At 46.7% G+C, this 23,605-nt stretch overlaps 1 protein-coding gene across 2 annotated transcripts in view; it reads right to left on the reverse strand.

Annotated features, from left to right (window-relative positions):
* The window catches only part of LOC126522533 (uncharacterized), a 200,989-nt gene that overhangs the window by 113,705 nt on the left and 63,679 nt on the right, over positions 1-23,605 (reverse strand). The gene's annotated exons all lie outside the window — the stretch shown is intronic.

Below are 23,605 nucleotides of genomic sequence, written 5' to 3' on the forward strand. Positions count from 1 at the left end.
CGCGTTGAGACGTTTGGAGCGTTTTATTTATTTTTTCATTTTCAAATACTGGGTTGGCCGTCTTGGCCGTAACAGGGTGGGTACAGCAAGTTTGCACATAGCGTAAAAAATGTAAACACTTTACAAACGTAAATAGGACATGAAGCAATGAATGTTGCAAATACAATGCAAAACAACTAACGAAATACAATAGTTTGGCTAAGAAATACATGATTCTAACATTGTGACAGTGATATTGGAAGCAGCATAAAAGAAAGACTATTGTATGTATTTCTAGAATAGTGTGAAATGTTTGCACGGCACTACTAAGATTCAATTTCATAAAAGGTTTTTAACGCGTTCCTCAAAGATTTTAATGCTACTCGACTGCAAAACAGACGTCGGCAAACTGTTCCATTCCTTAATCGTGCGCGGAAAAAATGAACAAGCGTACATGTCCAGATATGCTTTTGGAATTGAGAACATGCAATGATTGCTTGACCTGACGTTTCTAGCCTGCCTGGGAGCAAGATAGGGTGTGCTTTCAATATTGAAGTGGCCTTTTGATAACAAAAAAAGAAATTTAAGTCTAGCCAACTTCCGCCGTTGAGCCAGTGGAGGCAAATCAAGCAACCGAAGCATTTCGAAAACAGAGTCAGTACGATAATACCGGAAAAGAATGAACCTTGCAGATTTTCTCTGTATCTTCTCAATGCGGTTGATTAATCCTGATTGAAACGGATCCCAAATGACACTGGCATACTCTAACGTTGATCGAATGTAAGTTAATTATGCAAGTAGTTTGACGGGTGTCGTTGCTAGCTTTAATTTTCGGCGATGGAACCATAACTTTTTTTCTGCAGCTCCACAAATTCTGTCTATGTGTGATTTCCAACTTAAGTCTTTCGAAATTGTTAAACCTAGGTATTTTATCGTTTCAGCTTCGGTTAGAATTGATGAGTTCATCTCATAATTACACTCAATAACATGCTTTGTCTTGTTTGTGACTCTGAGCATGACTGATTTTAGATTCGTTAATTTTCATTTTACTTTTTGCGGCCCAGACTTCTACAGCTTTAAGGGCTTGACTAAGTGACGCCTGATCGTTTTGGTTATTGATTTCACGATATAATAAACAATCGTCTGCAAATAACCGGATGGTTATGTCGTTACTTATGTTATGAGCAACATCATTTATGTAAACTAGAAAAAAAAGTGGTCCTAGAACGGATCCCTGTGGAACGCCTGAGGTTATCTTTAATTGGTTAGATTCGTTACCCTTTATTTCAACGTATTGTGTCCAATCTGTAAGATATGAGCGGATGCACATAACAACATCATAATTTATATTCATTTCCATCAGTTTCTTAATTAATTCATTATGTACGACCAGATTGAAAGACTTCGAGTAATCTAAAAATATGGCGTCGACCTGCTTTCTATTTTTCAAGGAAGCTGAAAAATCGTTGATCGTTTCTATCAACTATGTAACAGTCGAAAGGTGCTGTCGAAATCCGTGCTGGTTGGGAAAAAAAGCTTTCTTGTCTTCAAGGTAGGTGTAGATTGACTTTGAAAGTATGTGTTCAAGTAGCTTGCAGCATACACACGTGAGTGAAATTGGCCGATAGTTTCCGATATGTTGTCTTTCACCAGACTTGTGAACAGGAACCACTTTTGCGACCAGCCAATCATCTGGGACCCGTTTTTGTTTAAGCGAAGAATTAAAAATGATCTCTAGATAGTGAGCTACCCATTCCGCATATCTGCGCAGAAAGGCATTTGGTATGTCGTCTGGACCTATAGATTTCTTATCGTTAATGTTAAGCAAAAGAGCTACAATGCCTTCATGCGAAACCTGAATATTAGGCATTGGTGATGTGTACGGGGATTCTAGAGAGAGGGGGAGAAAGACCATCTGCAGAAATGTCAGTTAAGACAGATTGAAAAAAATCATTAAAACATACTGCCATACGCGAGTTGTCCGACACAAGTTCACCATTAGCGACAATGACACTTGGACCTTCGTTATTATGCGACAAATGGCGCCAAAAACGGTGCGGATCATGCTTCATAAAATTGTTTAATGTCACGTCATAGTAATTTGTTTTAGCAGCAGCCATATTTGTGCGCAATATAGAGCTTAGCGCCGAAATTTTATTATGATCTTTTTCTGACTTCTGTCTCCCACGGTTAATTTTCCGCTTTAAATGTATAATTTCGCGGGTTATCCACGGGTTCCGTTTATTTATTTTCTTCTTCCGAGTTAGCACAAATCTGTTTATGCAGTAAAAAACGATATCTTTAAACGCAGTCCACATCGTATTGACGTCATCCGTCGAAGTGAATTCATCAAAACACAGCGAAAGATGATCAATAATGCTTGTGTCATCGGCTCTATCGAAGCACAGAACATGGGTAGTACTACCAGCCTTCGGGTATACAGCGGTAGACTTTATCTCCACACAAACCAGCTTATGATCCGAGAGGCCGGTTTCAACCGCTACGTCATAGTCTTCAAATCGCCCGTCTAGGAACACCAAGTCTAATACAGATCTTGATTTCCCAACTACGCGTGTGCACTCATGAACTACCTGTTGTAAATCCTTACTGAAAGCTATTTCTAGAAGTAGTTCACAATGGGCATCTTCGCGAGGCTGAACGCTAAGCGTGGACCAACCAATCCCTGGCAAGTTGAAATCTCCAGCAATGATTACGCGACAGCTGCGCCTTTTAAAGCTTTCTAAGTAAAGCTGCATATCTTCAAGATAGGAAATGGGTGATTTAGGCGGTCTGTAAACAGTTCCAAGAATTATCCTTGTTTTATCTAGCTTAATTTCACACCAGATGCTTTCATGTGTTGGAATGCCAGTAATTTGCACACAGTCAATATCGGCCTTGAATACAATAGCAACTCCGCCCCCACGAGCATCACGGTCCCTTCGTATGATTTTATAATTAGGTGGTACAAGCTCTTGGTCTTGTATTTCGGGCCGCAGCCACGTTTCGGTTATTGTAAGCACATGAGGATCGTAATTAGCCAGGATGTATTCTAAGTCTCCAATTTCGTTTACGAAACTTCTAGCGTTCACATTGATCAAGCGGAAGGCATTCGAATCACATTTGTTGTTCCGCCAGTCACCCCTACCAGCAGTAGGGCGTCTGTTAGGATACGGAACCTTCACACGGCTGCGCTTTGATTGATCCCACGTGTACACGTGAGAGTCCCCATGTAGTTTGTCGTAATTCAGGCGCACGCGATGCCCGTCCTCCCTTTCTTGTTTCGCGGAATCCCAGATCATTTTACGCTTTTTCAGCGTTTCTTTTGAAAAATCATCAGAAATGGAGACGCCGCTGGCCTTCAGCTTTCTGCATTGTTTGTAAATTTTAGCTTTTTCCCTATAGTCATACAACCTGAGAATTACAGGTCGAGGCCGGGCGCTCTTTTTTCCTATCCGATGTACTCGTTCCACGGTACTCAAGTTGACGCCAAGTTTTTCTTCGAATACACCTACTAACACTGTCGCTTCAAGGTCAGTTGAGTATTCCTTCTCGCCTTCTGCTATTCCACATACCACTAGGTTATTCCGCCTACTTCTATCCTCAAAGCTGTCCATTCTTTCCTGCTGCTGCCGAAGTGTACTCTCTAACTGTTTTACTGTTTTAGACAATTGAGCATTTGTACTCGCCTGTTCTTTAAATATTTTAAGGCTGTTTTCAACCACCTTCACTCGCTTGCTCATGCTCTATAGATCTGATTGTATTGCCTTTTGGCCATCGCACAATTCCTTTAACATCACCTTCGTTTCTGGCCCAGGGTTCATTTCTACGTCGCCAGACAGCAACAGACATAAAGCTACAAAACCGGAAAAAATCACTTCTGGGCACGGCAGCACAACAGCAAAGCGATTATCATTCTTGTAGCCATAAAAATTGTAATAACTAACCTGTTCAAGCAACAGAAGGCGGTTAGACGACATTGCATGCGCTGTGCCGCCATGCCCACTTAAGCCGTAGGTTGACAGTTGCCGATTTATAGTATCGGACACTCCTATAGTGTATGAGCACTCCACGCGGTTTCCAGCCGGCGTCAATAATTACACACAAAAAAATATGCGTGGCTCTGCTATAGCAAACACCAGAGACCGGCGGAGCTGAGGGAAGGTAACGTCCAGAAAATATTTGGCGGTGGTATATTGACGGCATGCGACAGTCGTGACAGGATGTGAAATGTGACCTTTGCCTGCTCCTCTTGTGTTTGTTGTTCTTGCTCCGCTCGACGCTTTATGTGAGCCTTCGTTTCGTCTGCAATAAGTGCATGCTTCGGCGCGATCCTGCGTTGTAGCTCATAAAACTGCCTCCTCTCTCTGTTCTCTCGCTAAGATTTTCCTCACCTCCTCCCTCTACTGTCGTTCCTGTTGCGGGTGAGCATGCAGACATGCGCGGCAGTTCCTGCACAGCATCTGTGAGGGGTCACGTCTAGGCAGGCGTCCAAAGGGCATTGTGCAGATGTGACGCGGCGTAAATCTTGACACGAGTTTCTCTGGTCGTCTTTCCTTTGTGCCACCCCGTCATGTACTAACGTGATAGCGTTAAGGGCCCCGTGTCGCATGAAATCCGGTGCCGACGCCTCGGGCATCGCTTGGCGAATAATTCTGAACCACAGCCGCACAGGCCCTTCACGTGGCGCATACCTTGTCTTACATTTTTTACAAAGTAATTCCTCGGAATTTTGAGATTAACAGCTCATAAACAAAGGTCATGAAACGAAACACCGACAGCGCATGCCTATTACGTTTTTGTGACATCGCCACGCCTCGACCACGTCCCGACGCGGCCGGCGTTAGTGGCGTGCGTCTCTACCACGTCCTGACGTGGCCGACGTTAGCGGGGGGCCGGACAGCAGCAGCCGCAGCAACAACAGTCGGAAAGTCGAAGGAAGAGGCAAAGAAAGCTTCCCTTTAAAATCCGTGCAGTCTTCCTTTCAGCAAGGTTTCAGTTGGAACGGCGCGCCATTTGAGGCGCCCGCTGCAACAGAAGCAATTTGTTGAGACGTCACATGCGTCGGTATCGTGTGCCAGACACAGCACCGACGCGACGTAGCGGCAACCGCGGCGCCTTAGCTCTGATGCATGCTAGCTCCAGCGCCGTGTACCTGATAGCTTGAAATCCGCCGAAGCAAGCACGCGGGTTTTAAAGCGAAAGCTTTACTGGCCGCGAACTTGCGATTTCGCCATGGCGGTGCTCCGAGGAGGCTCTCTTTCTCTCGTTCCCTAGTCACTGCTGCGCATGCGCCACTAGTAGCACCGAGCCATAGGTGTTCCGCCGCTGTGCAGCGCCGCGCCTTTTCTCCACCGCCGTTTGGAATGACGTCACACCGCGTTCCTCGTCGTTGCGCTCGCCTCCACTCGCTTCGCCAGTTGCGTCGCATGCCTGAAAAAATGTCGGAGGGTTGAAAAAGAGAGCTCACGTGTGCCGCAACCACAGTTGAGGCGGCAGTATGGACGGCGACAATTCTGATAACCAGGAGGAGGCCTGGAATCTACATCGGAACGAGATGAAGAGGAAACGAATCGCCCAGGAAACAGACGAACAGCGCGCCGAACGAATGGCTAAACGCCGCAACATAGCTAGACAACCAGACTAACCTGGACTTGCAACCAAGATTAATCAAGGCTAACCGTGCTATGCCTCAGCTTTCGCTACGTATATCATGGCATAGCCGAGCTAAGTCACCAGCAATTTTTTATCGCACAGCAATGACCTCACACCACCTGTGTCCCGGCAGCGCCGCGTCACTATGCTGCGCGATGCTATTTTTATATTCGGCTTTCACTTTCTCTCATCTTTCTCTCCCCCAGCTCGTCGAAGCGGCGAACGTCAAGAGAAACCCAGCGAGATTCTAACAGCTCCACTGTAAAAATACAGCGGCCGAATTCATAAAGGTTTTCGTTCGTAGGTACTGCTTTTTAATGGTAAATCGCAGTGACTAGTAATATGACCTACTTGACTTTTGGCTAGCACGAACACTTTAGTGCAACAACTTTTTGGGAATACAGGCCCAAACTTCTTAGCTTTAGTTTTACAGTTGATACTTTAGTTTTAATGTATTTTGTGAAAAGCATTACTGACATTATTTGTGCGGTTTGACATTGCGTCAAAATTTGCATGCGAATTGGCGAAATATGTCAAGGCGTGATCGTGTTCTAATCGCAGAGAGTGGTGATATTGTATACTGTATATTATTTTATTATTATTTACAGTACACCCTGCAGCGCCGAAGCATTATAGCAGGGGAGTGGGTACAACATGAAGTGACTATCATACAAGAGGGAGGGATGACAAAGGAGCAATGCATCAAGTTAAAATAAGTACATGAAAAAAGTACATGAAAAACAATACAAGAAAAACAATACAAGAAAAACAGTACAAGAAAAGTTCATTCAGCCTGCAGTCATTGGTTTGGAAGACGATTGCAATTACAAATCATTGATTAGTCTTAGAAATGCATCCCGAGGAGCACTCACAACTTCAACTGGCAACTTATTCCATTCAGAAATACTGCGGGGAAAAAAAGAAAACTTCATATAGTTCGTTTTGCAGGAAATTTCACGTATTTTGAAACTGTGGTCTCTTCTGTTTAAGATATAGTGGGGTGCTTTAAGGTATTTTAGCTTGTCAATGCCTGTCGCGTCAGTGTATATTGCGTGTAGAAGTTTCAGTCGGTGCTTCTGGCGTCTTATGTGTAGCGGTTCTAGTCCGATGTGTTTCTTTATAGCTGTTATGCTTGCGTGTCTGGAGTACTGCTTTGATATAAACCTGGCAGCGCGGTTTTGTATGCCTTCTATCTTATCAATTGCATGCATATTGCATGCAATTGCATGCATATATGCATATTGCATGCATGTTGTCTCACCCACCCAATGTTCCCATGTACAGCAGCCTGTGAGTTATTTGAATAAATTTGAATAAATAAATAGAAAGATCTGTTTTCCAAGGCCTGAAGATAGACCGGCTTGCCTGCTGGAACGAATTGCAACGCAGCCTATGTACACCATGCAGGCCTTGCCGTCCTGCGCAATAGCCTTCCCACACGTAGAAGCCATGGTAGTGTGGCTAGAATAGAACCCGCCGCTGTGGGATTTCCGCAGCGAAGCACCGCGTCCCTCACATTGCGCAAACATGCCTCCGGGTGTTGTCAGAACGCCAGCTGAGCAACTACAGCGAAACGCTAATTGCACTGAAGCAAGGCGGGAACGCATACACGGCAGATGTGAATATTGCTCGGTGTGCGGAGCACACTGCAGCTCGACGCCCGAGGCCCCCTATCGTGGCACTGCGGGAACAGCAGGCCGCGGCTAGCTGACAACGCCGACAAAACCCTGCTGTTCAATAGCGCTAAGTGGACGCACACATCGTGCCCGCCATGAGCTCGCCGCAGTACAGGAACGTGAGGTCGACGCAAGGCGACAGCAACAAAAAGGCCTTGTTCTATATCGGCGTGTTTGCACAGCGCAAGAGACGACGACTGGAGGACGAACACAATACAGCGCCTGTGTTGTGTTCCTCCTTCAGTCCTCGGTTTTGCGCCGTGCAAACATGTCGATATAGAATCACCAACTCGCCCAAGCTTCCACCTTATACTGTTGCTCTGTATCCGATGCAGCCTGCCGTCATCGAGTTCTCCTGCTCGTGTGTCTACAAACGCCTCACCGCGCGTGTTTACTTAGTTAGCTACATACTTAGGTATGAAGTTTACTGCAGTTGATGCCGCCGTAAGAACTACGAGCCTCACACTTTGTGTAGCATTCTAACATATTGCTATCGCATTCAGCGCTTCGCCGCCCAAAGAAATTGTGCAGTGCCTGCATTCGAACTGAGAAGCTCTGGCAGAGAAGCCTGATACTGCAGCCCTTACGACATTAGGCCAAATAACATCGTATTTATAACATTGAACACCAAGGAAATTATTTAAAATTAATTAACGCGTTATGGGATCAACATGTCGACTGATTACGAAAGTAGTACATAATGCATAGCAGACCGCGTGCCCTAAATTCCCCATTCTGGGTATGTGCCATAATGTGTAAACCCTCCCCACAATGAAGACGCCGACACGAACCTTGGCCGATCGTCCGTTGTGGGTATGGGCCAATAATATGTAAAGCGCCATAATAATGAACACGATGGCATGCTTATTGGCCAATCTTCCGTTGTGGGCATGAGCCCTATTAAGTAAACCATCATCATAATGAATACGCGGACGCGCATCTTGACCGATCTTCCGTTGTGGGTATGTGCCAGAATAAGTAAACCCTCACCATAATAAACACGCGGGCACGCTTCCTTGCCGATCTTCCGTTGTGGGTATGTGCCATAATATGTAAGCCGTCATCATAATCAACAGGCGCGCACGATTCTTGACCGATCGTCCGTTGTGGGTATGTGCCATAATATGTAAACCGTCATCATAATGAAAACGCGGACGCGCATCTTGGCCGATCGTCCGTTGTGGGTATGTGTCATATTATATAAACCCTCATCATAACGAACACGTGGGCACGCATCTTGGCCAATCTTCCGTTGCGGGTATGTGCAATAACATGTAAACCGTCATCATAATGAAAACATGGACACGGATCCTGGCCTATCGTTCGTTGTGGGTATGTGCCGTAACGCGTAGATCGTCATCATAATGAACACGCGGGCACGCTTCTTGACTGATCTTCCTTTGTGGGTATGTGCCATAATATGTAAACCATCATCATAATGAACACGCTGGCACGCTTCTTGGCCAGTATTCCGTTGTGGGTATGTGCCATAATATGTAAACCACCATCTTAGTGTGCACGCTGACACGGTTCTTACTGAATCCCCCATTGTTGGTACGTACCATAATATGTAAACCATCCTCATAATGAAAACGCGGACACGCATCTTGGCCGATCGTCCGTTGTTGGTATGTGCCATAATATGTAAACCGTCATCATAAAGAAAATGCGGCACGGTATTGTTTCTTGGCAGATCGCCCCTTTTGGGTATGTGCCACAGTATGGAAATCATAATCGTGAATAACGCGTGGCGACCGTCTTTAAGAAATAAATTTTAGTAAAAGTAGTAAGCGGAGAACAGTCTTTGAGATCACAGCTGTTCGCATATTGATATACACTTAGGACCACCTTTATAATGATCCAATGCCTGCTGTGACGTCTGATAAATTTTCAAGATAGCTATTGGAACATTCTTCTCTTGTTGCTATCGTGTCTCATTATTGTTTACTTGTTATTTAGAAACCGCCATTGAAGCATTGTCTGTCTCTTGCTGCTGTCATCCGCCATTACTTTTTATTTCATACGCTTATTTTTTTAAGTATGTTTCTTCGCTAATTAAACCTGATGTTTCAGAAGTCGAAGTACATTGCCTTGGATGCTTATGTGCGTGCAATGAAAGCCGAATTTGTATCTCCCAGGTAGCTTAGCTACGAAATGTCTCACAGGTTCCTTAGCGATGAAATATCGCACGTTTAGCATTCCTCGCTAATTTCCGCACTTCAGTGTCCTCGATGTCGGTACATGTGGCGGAAATGAAAAGTCACTGTTTTCTGCGATTCTAGCAGTCAGGAGTGAAAATCCGGCTAGACAACTTGACTGTCTCGGCATTTATCTGCATGCAACGACCGCCGCAGGTATTACACTTCTTCTGCAAGAAAAAAAAAAGAAAAGAACAGGTTGTGCAGAAGCCGTCAACGCTAATGGTGAATACAAGAAATTAGCGAACGCTTCGAAAAAGCTATTTACTTCATGAGGACAATCACGCGTTTGCTGTTGCGAGGTAGCTGGTACAGTTTGATTTGTGTCTTTGCGAGTCTAGCCTTTCGGCACGGCAGAAATTTATCGTCGTCATTTCATCAACTAAAAGGATGTAGTAGCACGAATTGAATGCCCAATTTCAAATTAAAATGTATGAATTGGAAGTGGACCTAAATATAAAGTATGCGATTTCAAAATACTAGTTTGATGGCCAGTGATAAGATGCCGACCTCATTACTGCGAGATTTAACGTAAAGTTCTGCCGAAACCCGCAAGGTGGACAGAAGTGCGTAAGCAACATGAGACATCCACCCGATCGTAGCATGCTGCGATAGGGTGGATGTCTCATTATTTAAAATTATTGATCACTGCGCAATAAATTACAAACCACGCGCGCTGCGGGTGACATTTACGATACCGCCATTATACGCGACGGTGTGGCAATTGCTTTCTGTTGCTGAGTTCGAGATCTGCTGTTTCATCCCGTCTCAGCGGTCACGTATCTACAGGTACGCAATGCATGAACGCTTGTGGTGTTTGTACGCGAATGAAAAAAAGAAAATCACCGCCCATACCTCAGGACCTTAATTAACGTTTTACATCCATCCATCCAACCGCCCATTCTACTCCGTGAAGATGGTCGAATAGCGGAATTGTGTTAGCTACACCGGCTGTCCCGCCATGCAAGTCAAACTTTGTAAGCAGTCTACATTCTAGGTCTATTGGTTCATCATTCTTGCGCCTCAATTTTGCTTTTTCGTGCTTCGCGTGCTGAGCATGATTTAGGAGGGCTTTGTCGTGCGGTTCCCCCAGTATTTTTCCTTTTGTTTTTGCGCGTGAGGTTTCTGTTTGTGTTCTGCCGTGCTTTTTTTCGCGCGCATGTTGCTCCGCCCCTTTTTCGCCCTGACGCTCGCTGTAGGCAGCTGCTTCCTCATGAGTACGCACTACTTGTGGTCTTCCCATAGTTGTAGCTCGGAATGTTGGAACCACTAATCCAACGCTCCGTATATTGGGCACAAGGCCTACCGCTGGAGATGCGGACGCTGCAATTGTTTTCGGTTGGTTGGATTGGTTTGACGTGGCTGCCGGCATTTCTTGCTGGCGCAAGAAGTGCCGGCAGCCACGCGCTCCTAGCACTCCTAGTCATCATCATCATCAAGTTTGTCCCTGCAAACTTCTTAATCTCATCCGCCCACCTAACTTTCTGCCGCCCTCTACTACGCTTTCCTTCCCCTGGAATCCATTCCGTAACTCTTAATGACCATCGGTTATCTTTCCTCCTCATTACGTGTCCTGCCCATGCCCATTTCTTTTTCTTGATTTGAACTAAGATATCATTAACTCGCGTTTGTTCCCTCACCCAATCTGCTCTTTTCTTATCCCTTAACGTTACACCTATCATTCTTCTTTCCATAGCTCGTTGCGTCGTCTTTAATTTAAGCAGAACCCTTTTCGTAAGCCTCCAGGTTTCTGCCCCGTACGTGAGTACTGGTAAGACACAGCTGTTATAAACTTTTCTCTTGAGGGATAATGGCAACCTGCTGTTCATGATCTGAGAATGCCTGCCAAACGCACCCCAGCCCATTCTTATTCTTGTGATTATTTCAGTCTCATGATCCGGATCCGCAGTCACTACCTGTCCTGCGTCGGTGGTTCAGTGGTAGACTCCTAGTATCGCGTTTCAATACCTGGGCACTGTTCTTTGGCTGCAAGCGCCAGCATAACATTTGTTTCTTTCTCGGCAGGGTGGAATCAATCGCCAATAAATTTGATGACGATCTGGTTCGATCGCCGAAAACGCACCGTGTTACAACCGTATAAGATTCAAGTATAGGGGTTATCCCTTTCCCCCTGTTGAGCTCTTCTGTTCTTCTCCAGCTAGGTCACGTGGCCCGTTTTAGCGACGTCCGATAACAACGGCACAGGGTCTGCATAACCAGCTTTGCTGGAAAAAAAATTGGAAGACGCTTAAGCTTCGCCTTTTAGACTGTAACTCGATAGCATTCAAAGATCCCTGAGTGCTTCTCCCGCTTCCCAGCAACTGCAGCTTATGTAGCCGTTATATTTACCGGGAAACGCTGGCGGCGAACGCTATGCACGAAGGCGAGCTTTTGGTTCTGTTTTGATTGTGTACAAGGCACCGAGGGGGCCGCGCCGCTTCTACTAAGACACACCTCAAACGGTAGCTGCAAAACCCTGTCGCATTAAGAGGAAGCTTTAGCTGGAGTGCTCCTATCTAAATACATGTAAAAGGAGAATTCGTTTTTCTCGGCAACCACTGCACCAAATTTGACGAGGTTTGTTGCATTTAAAAGACAAACTTAAAATCTAGTGACTGTTGGTTTCGAATTTTTGAGTTATGTCGTCAATTTTTTATTAAAAATTGGAAAAAATCGAAAGTTTTCAATAAACGACACTATCAAGTTTATAACTCTGTAACTCAACCACTAAAAACGATAATAGAATTCTGTGGATTGCATCTAATAGTACATCTAAAGCGGACAAAATTGATATGTTACACATGAATATAAAAAAAAATTATTCATAGGGAAATACAACTTTTGCAAAACCGTTGTAACCAACGTAACAAATTCACGTAAGATGTAAAATGACATATTGAATTTGTCCGCTTTGAATGATCTAATGGATGCCGTTTACAGAACCGCGATATCAGTTCTTGATGCAGAGCTATGAATTTGTAAACTTCGTGCTTCTATTTTTTTCAAACGGTCAAATATTTGAAAATCGTTTTAAGAAAATTCAAGCCCTAAATCGAAATTCCGCTTCCAACAGTCACTAGAATTTAACTTTGTCTCTCAAAAGCAACAAATTTCATTAAAATCGGTCCAGGGGTTCTCTCAGAAAAACGTTTTTGCGTTTTTACATGTATTTGAATAGGCCGCGTCGGAGTTGGGCCCGAGCTAAAGCTTCCTCTTAAGTTTCAGTTTCTGCGAAACAGAATTATGTTTTCTCGTATTTTGAAATAACAATCCGACGCGGTCATGTCTGTAGGTTGTGTGCAAGTCATACTTTACTGACGCATTTTACTTTGAGAAATTCAATTATTTCAGTAACTTAATTCTTTGCACTACACGGAGGGCCTGCGTGGTTGGGTATTTCGTGGTTCGCAATGATCACACGCGGAACGATGGTCGCCGCTGGACGCGGGACGCTCGACGCCGACGTCGTATTTTCTGCGACGCAGGGGCCATAACGCTATCGCGTTAATATTTGCACACACCATCACCAGGGTCGCTGGATAAATGAATCTGCAACTTCTTTTTCTGTTTCATTATCCAGCGCCTGTGCCATCACGCCGATGTTGGCTCACAAAATATCGCGTCAGAGGTTCGCGCGCCCACAAGTAGGTGATAGTAGGAGAGAGAGTAAACTTTTATTTTCAGATCAACAAGATTCGAGTCCGGCGTCTTTTTAGTGGGTCTGGGCACCCGCCGCGGACGCGGTTCCGAGACCTTGTCTCGAAGCGGCTTCCTCGGCTCGCTGGACGGCCCAGAGTTGTGCTGTCAAGTTCGAGCTGAGCAGTGCGGTCTTCCAGCGCGAGCGGAGGCTGGCGGTGGAAGAGACGGAGGGGTCGGCGCTGCCCGACTTGTTTGTTAAATGCCGACACTCCCATAGCATGTGATTAAGTGTGGCAACCTCGCCACATCATGTGCATCTCTTTGTAGTGTATATGTCTGGATACCTGGCGTGCATGAGTCTGAGGTTTTTGTAAGAATCCGTTTGTAATTGTCTGAAGTGCACTGCTTGTGTCCTGTCTAACCTAGCGTGAGGGAATGGGTATACGCGTCTTTGTAACTGGTAGTGTGTCGTGATGTCGTGGAACCTGGTCATACGACCCTCCCACGCCCAGACGTTTGCAGTAAACCGCGGGGGCTCATCCTCCGATGATGCTCGGTGAGTTAGGCCTCGAGCAACGCGGTGAGCCGCTTCGTTGGGGGTGCTCAATCCAGTGTGTGCCGGGATCCATAGCAAATGCCTTCGGTTATCGAAGTCGGCCTCTCCCTGATGTATGGGATGTCGCTGAAGTATGTGATACGCCTCTTGCGAGATGCGGCCATTTGCAAAATTGCGAATTGCTGTTTGCGAATCGCAGATCACGTATGTAGCTTTCATTTGTGTGAGGGCCAGTGCTATGGCCGCTTCCTCTGCCGCTTCGGCATGTGCCGTGTTCACGGTGACGCTCGTGAGCTAGTTGCCTCGGTGGCTAGTAACTGCCGCCAAGGAACTCTTCCTGTCTCCCCGAAAGTAGGAAATTGTGTAATTTACAGTAAGTCAATTATTCAATCCTAGATTGCGATACTGGTTTTCGGAACATGAAACGGAAAGTCCAACGAAACACAGCAGGAAATGAGCCTGGGCTCCTGTAGCCAAAGAAAGCTGTGAAATAAGTTTTTCTTTTATCTAGGCACCTTACGCTGGCGTGCGTATAGGAGCGCCACCGGCGGCGTCGCAGGCGTCCTATCTCAACGGGGCACGCAGTGAGCCTTACGAGAAACCGTCGGCGTCAGTCAGTGACGAGTGAAATTTTAGATAACCCTAGCTGGACGTCGACAGTGGATTCCACTCAGACTAGTCAATGCACACTGTGGCTCAGCAGAAACGCTAATGCGCTTATAGTGGCGTGACCACGACGCTAATGCCAGCAGCGGAACCCAGAACGCTGCCCTGGTTGCGTAAACGAGCCGATGACAGCGCGTCTACGTCACTTCGTCGTTGTTGCAGCCAAACGCACTCTTTGTCTCTTGAGGCCCTCTAACCATGACAACGGTGGTGGCAACGGCGGCGTCCTTGCGCCCCGAGCGTCCGTGTAATTGGTATCGCAATAGGGAGAAGAAAATCTTAGGTGGAACTCATCTACGATGACTAACGATGTACGCGAATAGCCAAAACGCGTCATCTCTGAAGTGTGTGCTGCAACTGGGCTCATCTATCGCGCTTCCCTCTGGACATGCTGCGCAATCTATTACCGCCACCGCGAAGTCCTCACATACCCAGTGGCAGCTACCCAGTGAACCAAGCTGGCGTCAGGGAGAGAGAGAAAAAACTTTATTTTGTCCTTGATGGGGTTCAGGGGTGGCGGGTTTCGGGAGACTAACCCCCAATCCCCCCCTTCCTCAGACGGCGGCCAGTCCTTGCTTTCTGGTGGTGGTGGTGAAAAGCATTTATTTGGTCATATATACAGAGAGGTGCTCGGGGAGAGACCTCTAGTTGGTCGCGCCCCTTGCAATACAGGGCGGAGTCTCTCATCCCGGGACCCAGTTTGTCTTGACCGCTACGCAGGTCCGCCGAACTAGGTAGGGCTTGTTGGGCCGATAGTTCCTGGCAGCCGAGTAGGGCCGCCTTCCAGTCCTCTCGGGAAGGGGAAGGGGTGATGGGGTTGAGAGAAGGATTTTCCCTGCATGCTCAAACCATGTTGAAGGTGTCGGCCACCTCCCCACAGAAAGAGCAGCGGTCGTCAAAAGAAGGGTCAAAGTTCTTGAGAACCGCCGGGCACAGCGGGGTGTTTGTAAAGAGCCTAAGGAGAGTTCGTTCGCCAGCTTTAGCCAATCCTTTCATAGGAACCGGGTAACGGCGGTGTTCGGCACGATAGTGCTCAGTAATGTCTTTAAAAGAAAGAAGAGGGCTGTGATCTGGGTCAAGGTCCTCCCAAGCGATGCCTGGTGCCCGGTAAGTGAGTGCGCGGGCTGCCTCATGGGCGGCTTCGTTACCTGGCATGCCTTGGTGGCCGGGGACCCATATTATTGATCGATGAGTTGTATCGCAGTCGCGAATACAGCGGTGAAGAATTTTGTCAGCGAGAGGAGTGATCCATACCAATTTAAAGTTACGACAGGCTCCACGGGAGTCTGCGAGGATGAATTGAGAGTCGGGATGGGAGGCTGCGAGGGCGATCGCCACCTCCTCCGCATGCGTTGATCTGGGTGCTTTGAACGAGAGGGCGTCCACTTGTCTTTCCTCGTGTATGATTGCAGCCGTGTACCATTCCCCCCTGGAGTGGTTGGGGCCTGCAATATCGACGTAGAAGTGTTTCTTAGAGCCGTAGTGGTGGTGCAGGGCAGCCGCCCGCGCCTGGAGCCGGCCATTATGGTCCTCCTTGTTCATCTTAGTTGGAAGGGGTCGAACGTAGAGGGCGCGTCTCCACAGTTCAGGCACTCGAACCCTTTCCATCGTATGGTGGTCATATTTAATAAGTAACAGGTCTAAGAGGCGGCGACCGGACACGGTCTGGGCGACACGCGTGTATTGGTTAACGAGATGCGCCTCGCGAAGTTCCCGATAGGTGCTTACCACCCCCAACGCGAGAAGACGTGCGTTGGAAGTGGAGATCGGGAGGTCGAGGGCTCTCTTGAACATTTTGCGGAGTACTACCTCCAAGCTATCTTCGTCATGTTTCCGTAAGCGTAGGTATGGGATGCAAAAGGATAGACAGTTGGGCGAGTTGGTACGGTAACATGATTTTGGCTTCTAGCGCGAAGTGGAACACGGACACAGAAAGGAGCAGACAGGACGAGCGCTAACTCTCAACTAAATTTTTATTAAAACGAAGAACATATATATAGGTGATTGCAAAAACCGTAGCATAAGAAAATGACAAGGTAAAAAGCATCAGTTAAACATATCAGGGGGTATGGAAGTCAAAGAACAAAAAATTACTTCAGATTAGTATACGTATTGCGAAGGTACTGAAATTCGCAATCTAACAGAGACAACGAAGCATGACTGACGCAAGTGTCTCCTAATCTTTTTATGTGGAATGCCTCGATAATTTCCCGCGTGATTTGGCATCTGTGTCTAGAAAGAATTTTTGTGTCTTCAAAGAAAGGTTTGCAACCACAATCGAAACAATGTGCCGCTAAATGTGATGCATTAGGGTTGTTTAGTGAATGTTTGTGTTCCTTTAGTCTAATGTTCATGCACCTGCCATTCTGTCCAATGTAAGCTTTCCCACACTCGAGTGGAATCTGATAAACTATACCCGTGTTGCAAGGCACTACAGGGGACACATGTTTAACTCCGCAATCATCTTTTCTTTTTTTGCCTTCCTGTTCAAGTCTCCTATTTATCAAAGGGCACATGTTAGACAACTTGCGTGGGGCCGAGAAAACGGTACTGACGTCATACCTATTGGCCACATTCCTTAAACCATGGGATAATCTATGTATGTAGGGTACTACAGCAAACTTTGTTTCTTTTTTCTGTTTTTCTTGTTTCTTACCGGGGCTTTTTACCCATTTTACAAGTTTTTCGCAGGTTAGTGATAATAAATGCACGGGATAGCTAGCCTTTCCAAGCCTTACTATCTGTTGTGAAAAACTTTGTTGCATATTGTGCGGACATGACTTAGTAATGGCAGACCTAAGAGTTGAATAAGCTATCCCCTGTTTAACAAGTTTAGAATGGCACGAAGAAAATTCTAGCAGTGGCTTCTTGGCCCTAGGCGAATAATGCCAACAGACATGCTCATCCTGGAACGTTAAGCACATATCTAGAAACTGTAATTTGTTGCCCTGGATAATCTCTAGCGTGAAACCTAGGCTCCCACCACATTCCCTAAAAACATTTAAAATATCCGTAGCTTTCTTGGTGCAGTTATCGCGAGAACAAAACACCACATAGTCGTCTACGTATCTAAACGCATGCACCGCCAATTCCGTAAGATTGTTTTGTAGTTTTCTATTAACGCGACTTAAATAAATGTCACTCAAAACTGGCGCAACTTTAGAACCAATACAAACTCCCGATTTTTGTACATACATAGAACTACCCCATTTTACAACGGTGTTCCCTATGTAAAACAACAAAAGTTCTAAAAGAGATTCCATACTTCCATACCCCCTGATATGTTTAGCTGATGCTTTTTACCTTGTCATGTTCTTATGCTCCGGTTTTTGCAATCACCTATATATATGCTCTTCGTTTTAATAAAAATTTAGTTGAGAGTTAGCGCTCGTCCTGTCTGCTCCTTTCTGTGTCCGTGTCTCCCTTCGCGCAAGAAGCCAAAATCATGTTACCGTACCAACTCGCCCAACTGTCTATCCTTTTGCATTACATTTCTTGTACACAGGGCTCTTTTCAATGTGAAAGCTTTAACCTTTCTAGTGAAGCCAATGTTGCTTCTTTGATTGCACTAACAGTTTGCAAAGCCAGAACTGTGGCGTGGTACAGCAGAACCGGCATTTGTCCTCCGGATATTCAAGCAATCTTTGGAAGCATGAAACCCTGAACAGGTCACTCCCGAAGGATGGCCCGGATCCTGAACTCGGAACTCTGGCGGCAGGTCCGTTTCTTTAGGGACAGGCTACTGGTTTTGTGCGGGAAAGCCCCATCTGCGGAAGGCCAACAACGATGTTTTCGGGAATGGATTAGGATCGCAGTGCAGGCCACGGAATTCCTATGGGCCCAAGCTCGTCTTTCGTTACCGAAGAAGGATAAGACTACGCGGGACCAAGGAAAAGTGCTTGTGCTCGGCGGTCAAACACTCCCAGCTAACATCGAAAGCACTCTGCACAAGGGACCAAAGTTTGCCTGTGAACCTGAACTGTCACCTCCGGAAAAGGTCAGCCTGTCTAGATCCATTTCTCGTTGGGTCACTGAAGACTTTAGACCAAGGTGTGTGACTGAGCGCGTTGATGTGATCGCGAGGACTGTACCTCAGTCCAGTAAGTCAGACAACCTAACTGGTGTGTCGCGTTTATTCGTCAAGCATGAGCTTAGGTTGGTTACTGCGGACAAAGAAGGTTTCTTTGTTGCTGTTCCTGAAGAATTGTACGCACAAAAAGCTAAAACCGCTATTGACAAAAATTTTGTTCCAAAAATTACCAATTTAAAGAAAGTGAAAAAAAGAACTGCAATTGATTTGCTTGAGAAATTTGGTCTGGAGCGCCTCGCATCGGGAGTTAAACATTCCAAGGCTCTGCACCTCGACATATATTTTAGTGCTAAGACACATAAGCCGGAAGTACCTTTTCGAGCCATTATTTCTGAAAAGGGAACGTGGCAGTACACAGTCTCAACTTTTTTTGCATAATGTATTGTCTTCAGTTCGTCTTAATGACCCCTTCCTGATAAGACATTCGGAAGAAATTGTAGGCTTCCTAACACAAAATAATCCAGGCAAATGCCCAGCGATCAGTGTTGACGTTAAAGACCTTTTTTATTCGCTTCCGCAATCGGAACTATGTGTAGTGTTAAAGAAGCACTGACGCTCAACAATGGTGAGTTTCGGTTTACTCAGGACTGTGGGATGCCCGTGGAATCTTTTTTAGAACTTTTGTTGTTTTACATACGGAACACCCAACGTTACTAGACTAGCTTCAGTTGTCTAACTCCCCGCCCGCGCGCTTACAGCCGCTGTCGCCACTTCTGTGACAGCCGCCAGATGGCAACGCTGTTCCATCGGGCTCCACTGCAGACGCCTCGTCACAGCCTTGAGCTCGTGCGGACGGACAGTTCGCGCGTGTTTCACGCTCGCTGGCATTCTCCCTTGTCCGCATTAGTGATACCACGAGAAAGCGGTATCCACCTACAGCAATAAGATTTATCGCGCCAGTTCATTAATACTGAAAGAAGGGTGAACTGCACGAAAGGAAGAAACGCATGCAGCGAATCGCAGTAGCTGCGTTTCTAAATGTCTGTCGTGTGTTTCTTCCTGTCGTCTTAACGTTTCGCGCAGTTTAGGCTCACGAGCCTGAATATCTGGCAAAAGTGCGTGATTGTAGGATAGTCTTTATCCCCACCGAAGCTTCTCACCACGCCAAAGAAGCGCTACAAAAAGAAAGATGAGGTCAGTCTTTGTACACACAAGCCACAAAAAAAAAAAAAAGGAAAGAAAGAAATCGGATTTTTCATTCCGTGAAGCTGAAGCTGAGCGATGCTGAAACGTGCGGCCCCTGTGTTTATCACTGGGTTAATCGCGAGGGTTCATTAAAGTATTTCTCAGTTATGAGGTTACACACATAATCGGCTGCCACGGAGAGAACGACGTCACTGACGGTATACCCGCAGTCCGCAGTTCTTGCTTGCGTTCGACGTCTCGAGTTTGCTCGGCGGCGTGGTTAGCAGCCTTCGCCTGCGATTTGCCGCTTGTGATTCTTCGAAATTAAATTTCTTCAAAATTAGATCTTTCCGTTACGTAAGACCATGAGTAGCTCATACTCTCGTAAGCAATGGCTCATACCCCCGTAAACGCGGCCTCCCCATTACGACGACATGAGTGAAGTCAGTCTACGCTGGATAGATGAACGGCCATGAAGCCAGCTGTGGAAGACGACGACGAACGCGGGAGCAGTGGCACGAGCGCGTGCCGTTGATTTCGCAGAGATTTTCCGGTCGGCACGAGGAATCGCTCTGTTTCACGCCGAGCGAAGCGTCGCATTGCTGGGAGCACACAAAAAGTGGCGCGCCGAACTGTCGACATCGTTCCAATAGCGGCCTATGCAGCCAGGTACGCAGCACGTCGGCATCGTCTGTTGATATTCTTAAGAAACTCGGCGAAGGCTACAGTTCCACGGATGACATGCTTGCTGAAATTCGCCGTCAACAATGAACCACAGAATACACCAATGCTGCACCGCGTGCTTAGTCCGGCCCACCCGCGTAGCCGGCTAGTGGGGAAGTGAAGCCGGGCGCGACTGCAGCGCCACAAAGGCGCGGGCGTGCAGCGGTTCCGCGCTACGGCGCCGAGTTTTAAAACTGAAGCTAGTCTAGTAACGTTGGGGAACACCGTTGTAAAATGGGGTAGTTCTATGTATGTACAAAAATCGGGAGTTTGTATTGGTTCTAAAGTTGCGCCAGTTTTGAGTGACATTTATTTAAGTCGCGTTAATAGAAAACTACAAAACAATCTTACGGAATTGGCGGTGCATGCGTTTAGATACGTAGACGACTATCTGGTGTTTTGTTCTCGCGATAACTGCACCAAGAAAGCTACGGATATTTTAAATGTTTTTAGGGAATGTGGTGGGAGCCTAGGTTTCACGCTAGAGATTATCCAGGGCAACAAATTACAGTTTCTAGATCTGTGCTTAACGTTCCAGGATGAGCATGTCTGTTGGCATTATTCGCCTAGGGCCAAGAAGTCACTGCTAGAATTTTCTTCGTGCCATTCTAAACTTGTTAAACAGGGGATAGCTTATTCAACTCTTAGGTCTGCCATTACTAAGTCATGTCCGCACAATATGCAACAAAGTTTTTCACAACAGATAGTAAGGCTTGGAAAGGCTAGCTATCCCGTGCATTTATTATCACTAACCTGCGAAAAACTTGTAAAATGGGTAAAAAGCCCCGGTAAGAAACAAGAAAAACAGAAAAAAGAAACAAAGTTTGCTGTAGTACCCTACATACATAGATTATCCCATGGTTTAAGGAATGTGGCCAATAGGTATGACGTCAGTACCGTTTTCTCGGCCCCACGCAAGTTGTCTAACATGTGCCCTTTGATAAATAGGAGACTTGAACAGGAAGGCAAAAAAAGAAAAGATGATTGCGGAGTTAAACATGTGTCCCCTTTAGTGCCTTGCAACACGGGTATAGTTTACCAGATTCCACTCGAGTGTGGGAAAGCTTACATTGGACAGAGTGGCAGGTGCATCAACATTACACTAAAAGAACACAAACATTCACTAAACAACCCCAATGCATCACATTTAGCGGCACATTGTTTCGATTGTGGTTGCAAACCTTTCTTTGAAGACACGAAAATTCTTTCTAGACACAGATGCCACACCACGCGGGAAATTATCGAGGCATTCCACATAAAAAGATTAGGAGACACTTGCGTCAGTCATGCTTCGTTGTCTCTGTTAGATTGCGAATTTCAGTACCTTCGCAATACGTATACTAATCTGAAGTAATTTTTGTTCTTTGACTTCGATACCACCTGATATGTTAAACTGACGCTTTTTACCTTGTCATGTTCTTATGCTACGGTTTTTGCAATCACCTATATATATGTTCTTCGTTTTAATAAAAATTTAGTTGAGAGTTAGCGCTCGTCCTGTCTGCTCCTTTCTGTGTCCGTGTTTCACTTCGCGCTAGAAGCCAAAATCATGTGGGTATGGGGTCGAGTACAGTACTCTACTAGTTACGAAGGCATGTGCGAGCCGCCACGCATTCTTACTTCGCAACCCTCCTCGCTTGTTGGAAACGCGGCGAACCATCCGGCCCACCTGGTCGCCGACCTTGCGGAGTTTGGCAAGAGTTGTGCCTGCCTTGCGGTGTTGATTAATGAAGAGACCGAGTATTTGAATTTCGTCCACTTCTCGGATGGGGCCACTGGTGAGAGAAAGCTGAACTGAGATTTTGCATTTCGGGGAAGTTCGAATATGCACAAATTGAGACTTGGACGGGGAGCATTGGAGGCCGCAGTACGTGGCATAGCGGTCTACTATGCTCGCAGCTGCTTGCAGGCACTCCTCCATCTCTCCTATGTTTCCCGTAGTGGCCCAGATGGGGATGTCGTCGGCGTACAGCGCGTGCTGAAGACCATCGACACCCGCCAGCTGTCCCGGGAGGTGTGCCATGGCAATGTTAAAGAAGCGGGGACAGCACAGCGCCTTGTGGTGTGCCCCGTGTTCCCATCTCAAATGGGCCGTACTCGGTCTCTTGTAGGCGTATATAGGCCAAGCGGTCCGTTAACAAATGTTTGATTTGCTTTCCGGTGGCGTCTTCGGCCATCCGGATGGCCCAGAGCTGCTCCTCTGGGTCCAAGCTGAGCAGCAATGTCTCCCACTGCTCGGCCGTAGTTATAATGCGTCTGTTAGTGCGGGAGGTGTGAGTGGATGACGCTTTGGGGCATTGCCAGAAAATATGATCGAGCTCAGCACGGGCCTTGCACGCTTTGCAGAGTGGGGAGTATGCATCGGGGTAAATGCGGTTGTAAAGCACGCGGTTCGGAAAAGTTTGTGTCTGAAGGAGTTGCCAAGTGGTGGATTGAGATTTATTCAGTATTTTATGTGCTGGGGGGTAGCGTAACCGCTATCTGCGGTAGTGCAGGAAAATTTCTCGGAACATGATCATTCGGTCCCACGCGTGACCACGATGCAGAACAGAAGGCTGGTCGGGATCGGAAGACGCAGGAGAAGGATGATGCGCCCGGTGTGTGAGAGCTCGGGCGGCATCGTGGGCGGCTTCGTTTCCCGTCAGACCCGAGTGACCAGGGGCCCAGATGATCTCGACGCGGCGTTGCCTTGAGGGAGGAGTGCCAGACAGTATAGTCTGCGCTTGGGGCGCTATCAGTCCTTTTGTGTAGTTACGAATGGCCGTTTTTGAATCGCTGATGATGCAGTGGTGCATTGGTAGCCGCGTAGGCCAAAGCGATGGCCGTTTCTTCTCCTCAGGGAGGTTCATTGAAGAGAGACATGTGCCACATATCCCATGCCACAAATCCAGTGTCACATACCCAGTGGTCCTTGGGGCGCATACACAGTGACATATACCCAAGTTGGCTTTAAGAGCATTCGTTGAAGAGCAGCGCATACGCAGTGGCACATGCCCGCGGTAACGGTCAGCATTTCTAGGCTTCACTATCTTCGGGATCGGCGGCACCATAGAGCGACTTGCACTCGACGCCAAACGCGCTCGTCAATCCACACGCATTGATGTGCATATCTAGAAGTTATCAAGGCGGAGCGGGTGCTATATACATCTCTAGAGCGTCCTGAGAGCAACCCAGAGCGTGGCGACGTTCCGGCGGGGTATTGGTGCATAAAACACTATATTTAATTTAAGACACGGAACCTGTCGGGTGATCTTGCGCAGCTCGTGAAATACCGTAACATGTAGGAAGCGCATCTTACGCC

The sequence above is a fragment of the Dermacentor andersoni genome, chromosome 6 (assembly GCF_023375885.2).
Source record: "Dermacentor andersoni chromosome 6, qqDerAnde1_hic_scaffold, whole genome shotgun sequence".
Classification (NCBI taxonomy): Eukaryota; Metazoa; Arthropoda; class Arachnida; order Ixodida; family Ixodidae; genus Dermacentor; species Dermacentor andersoni.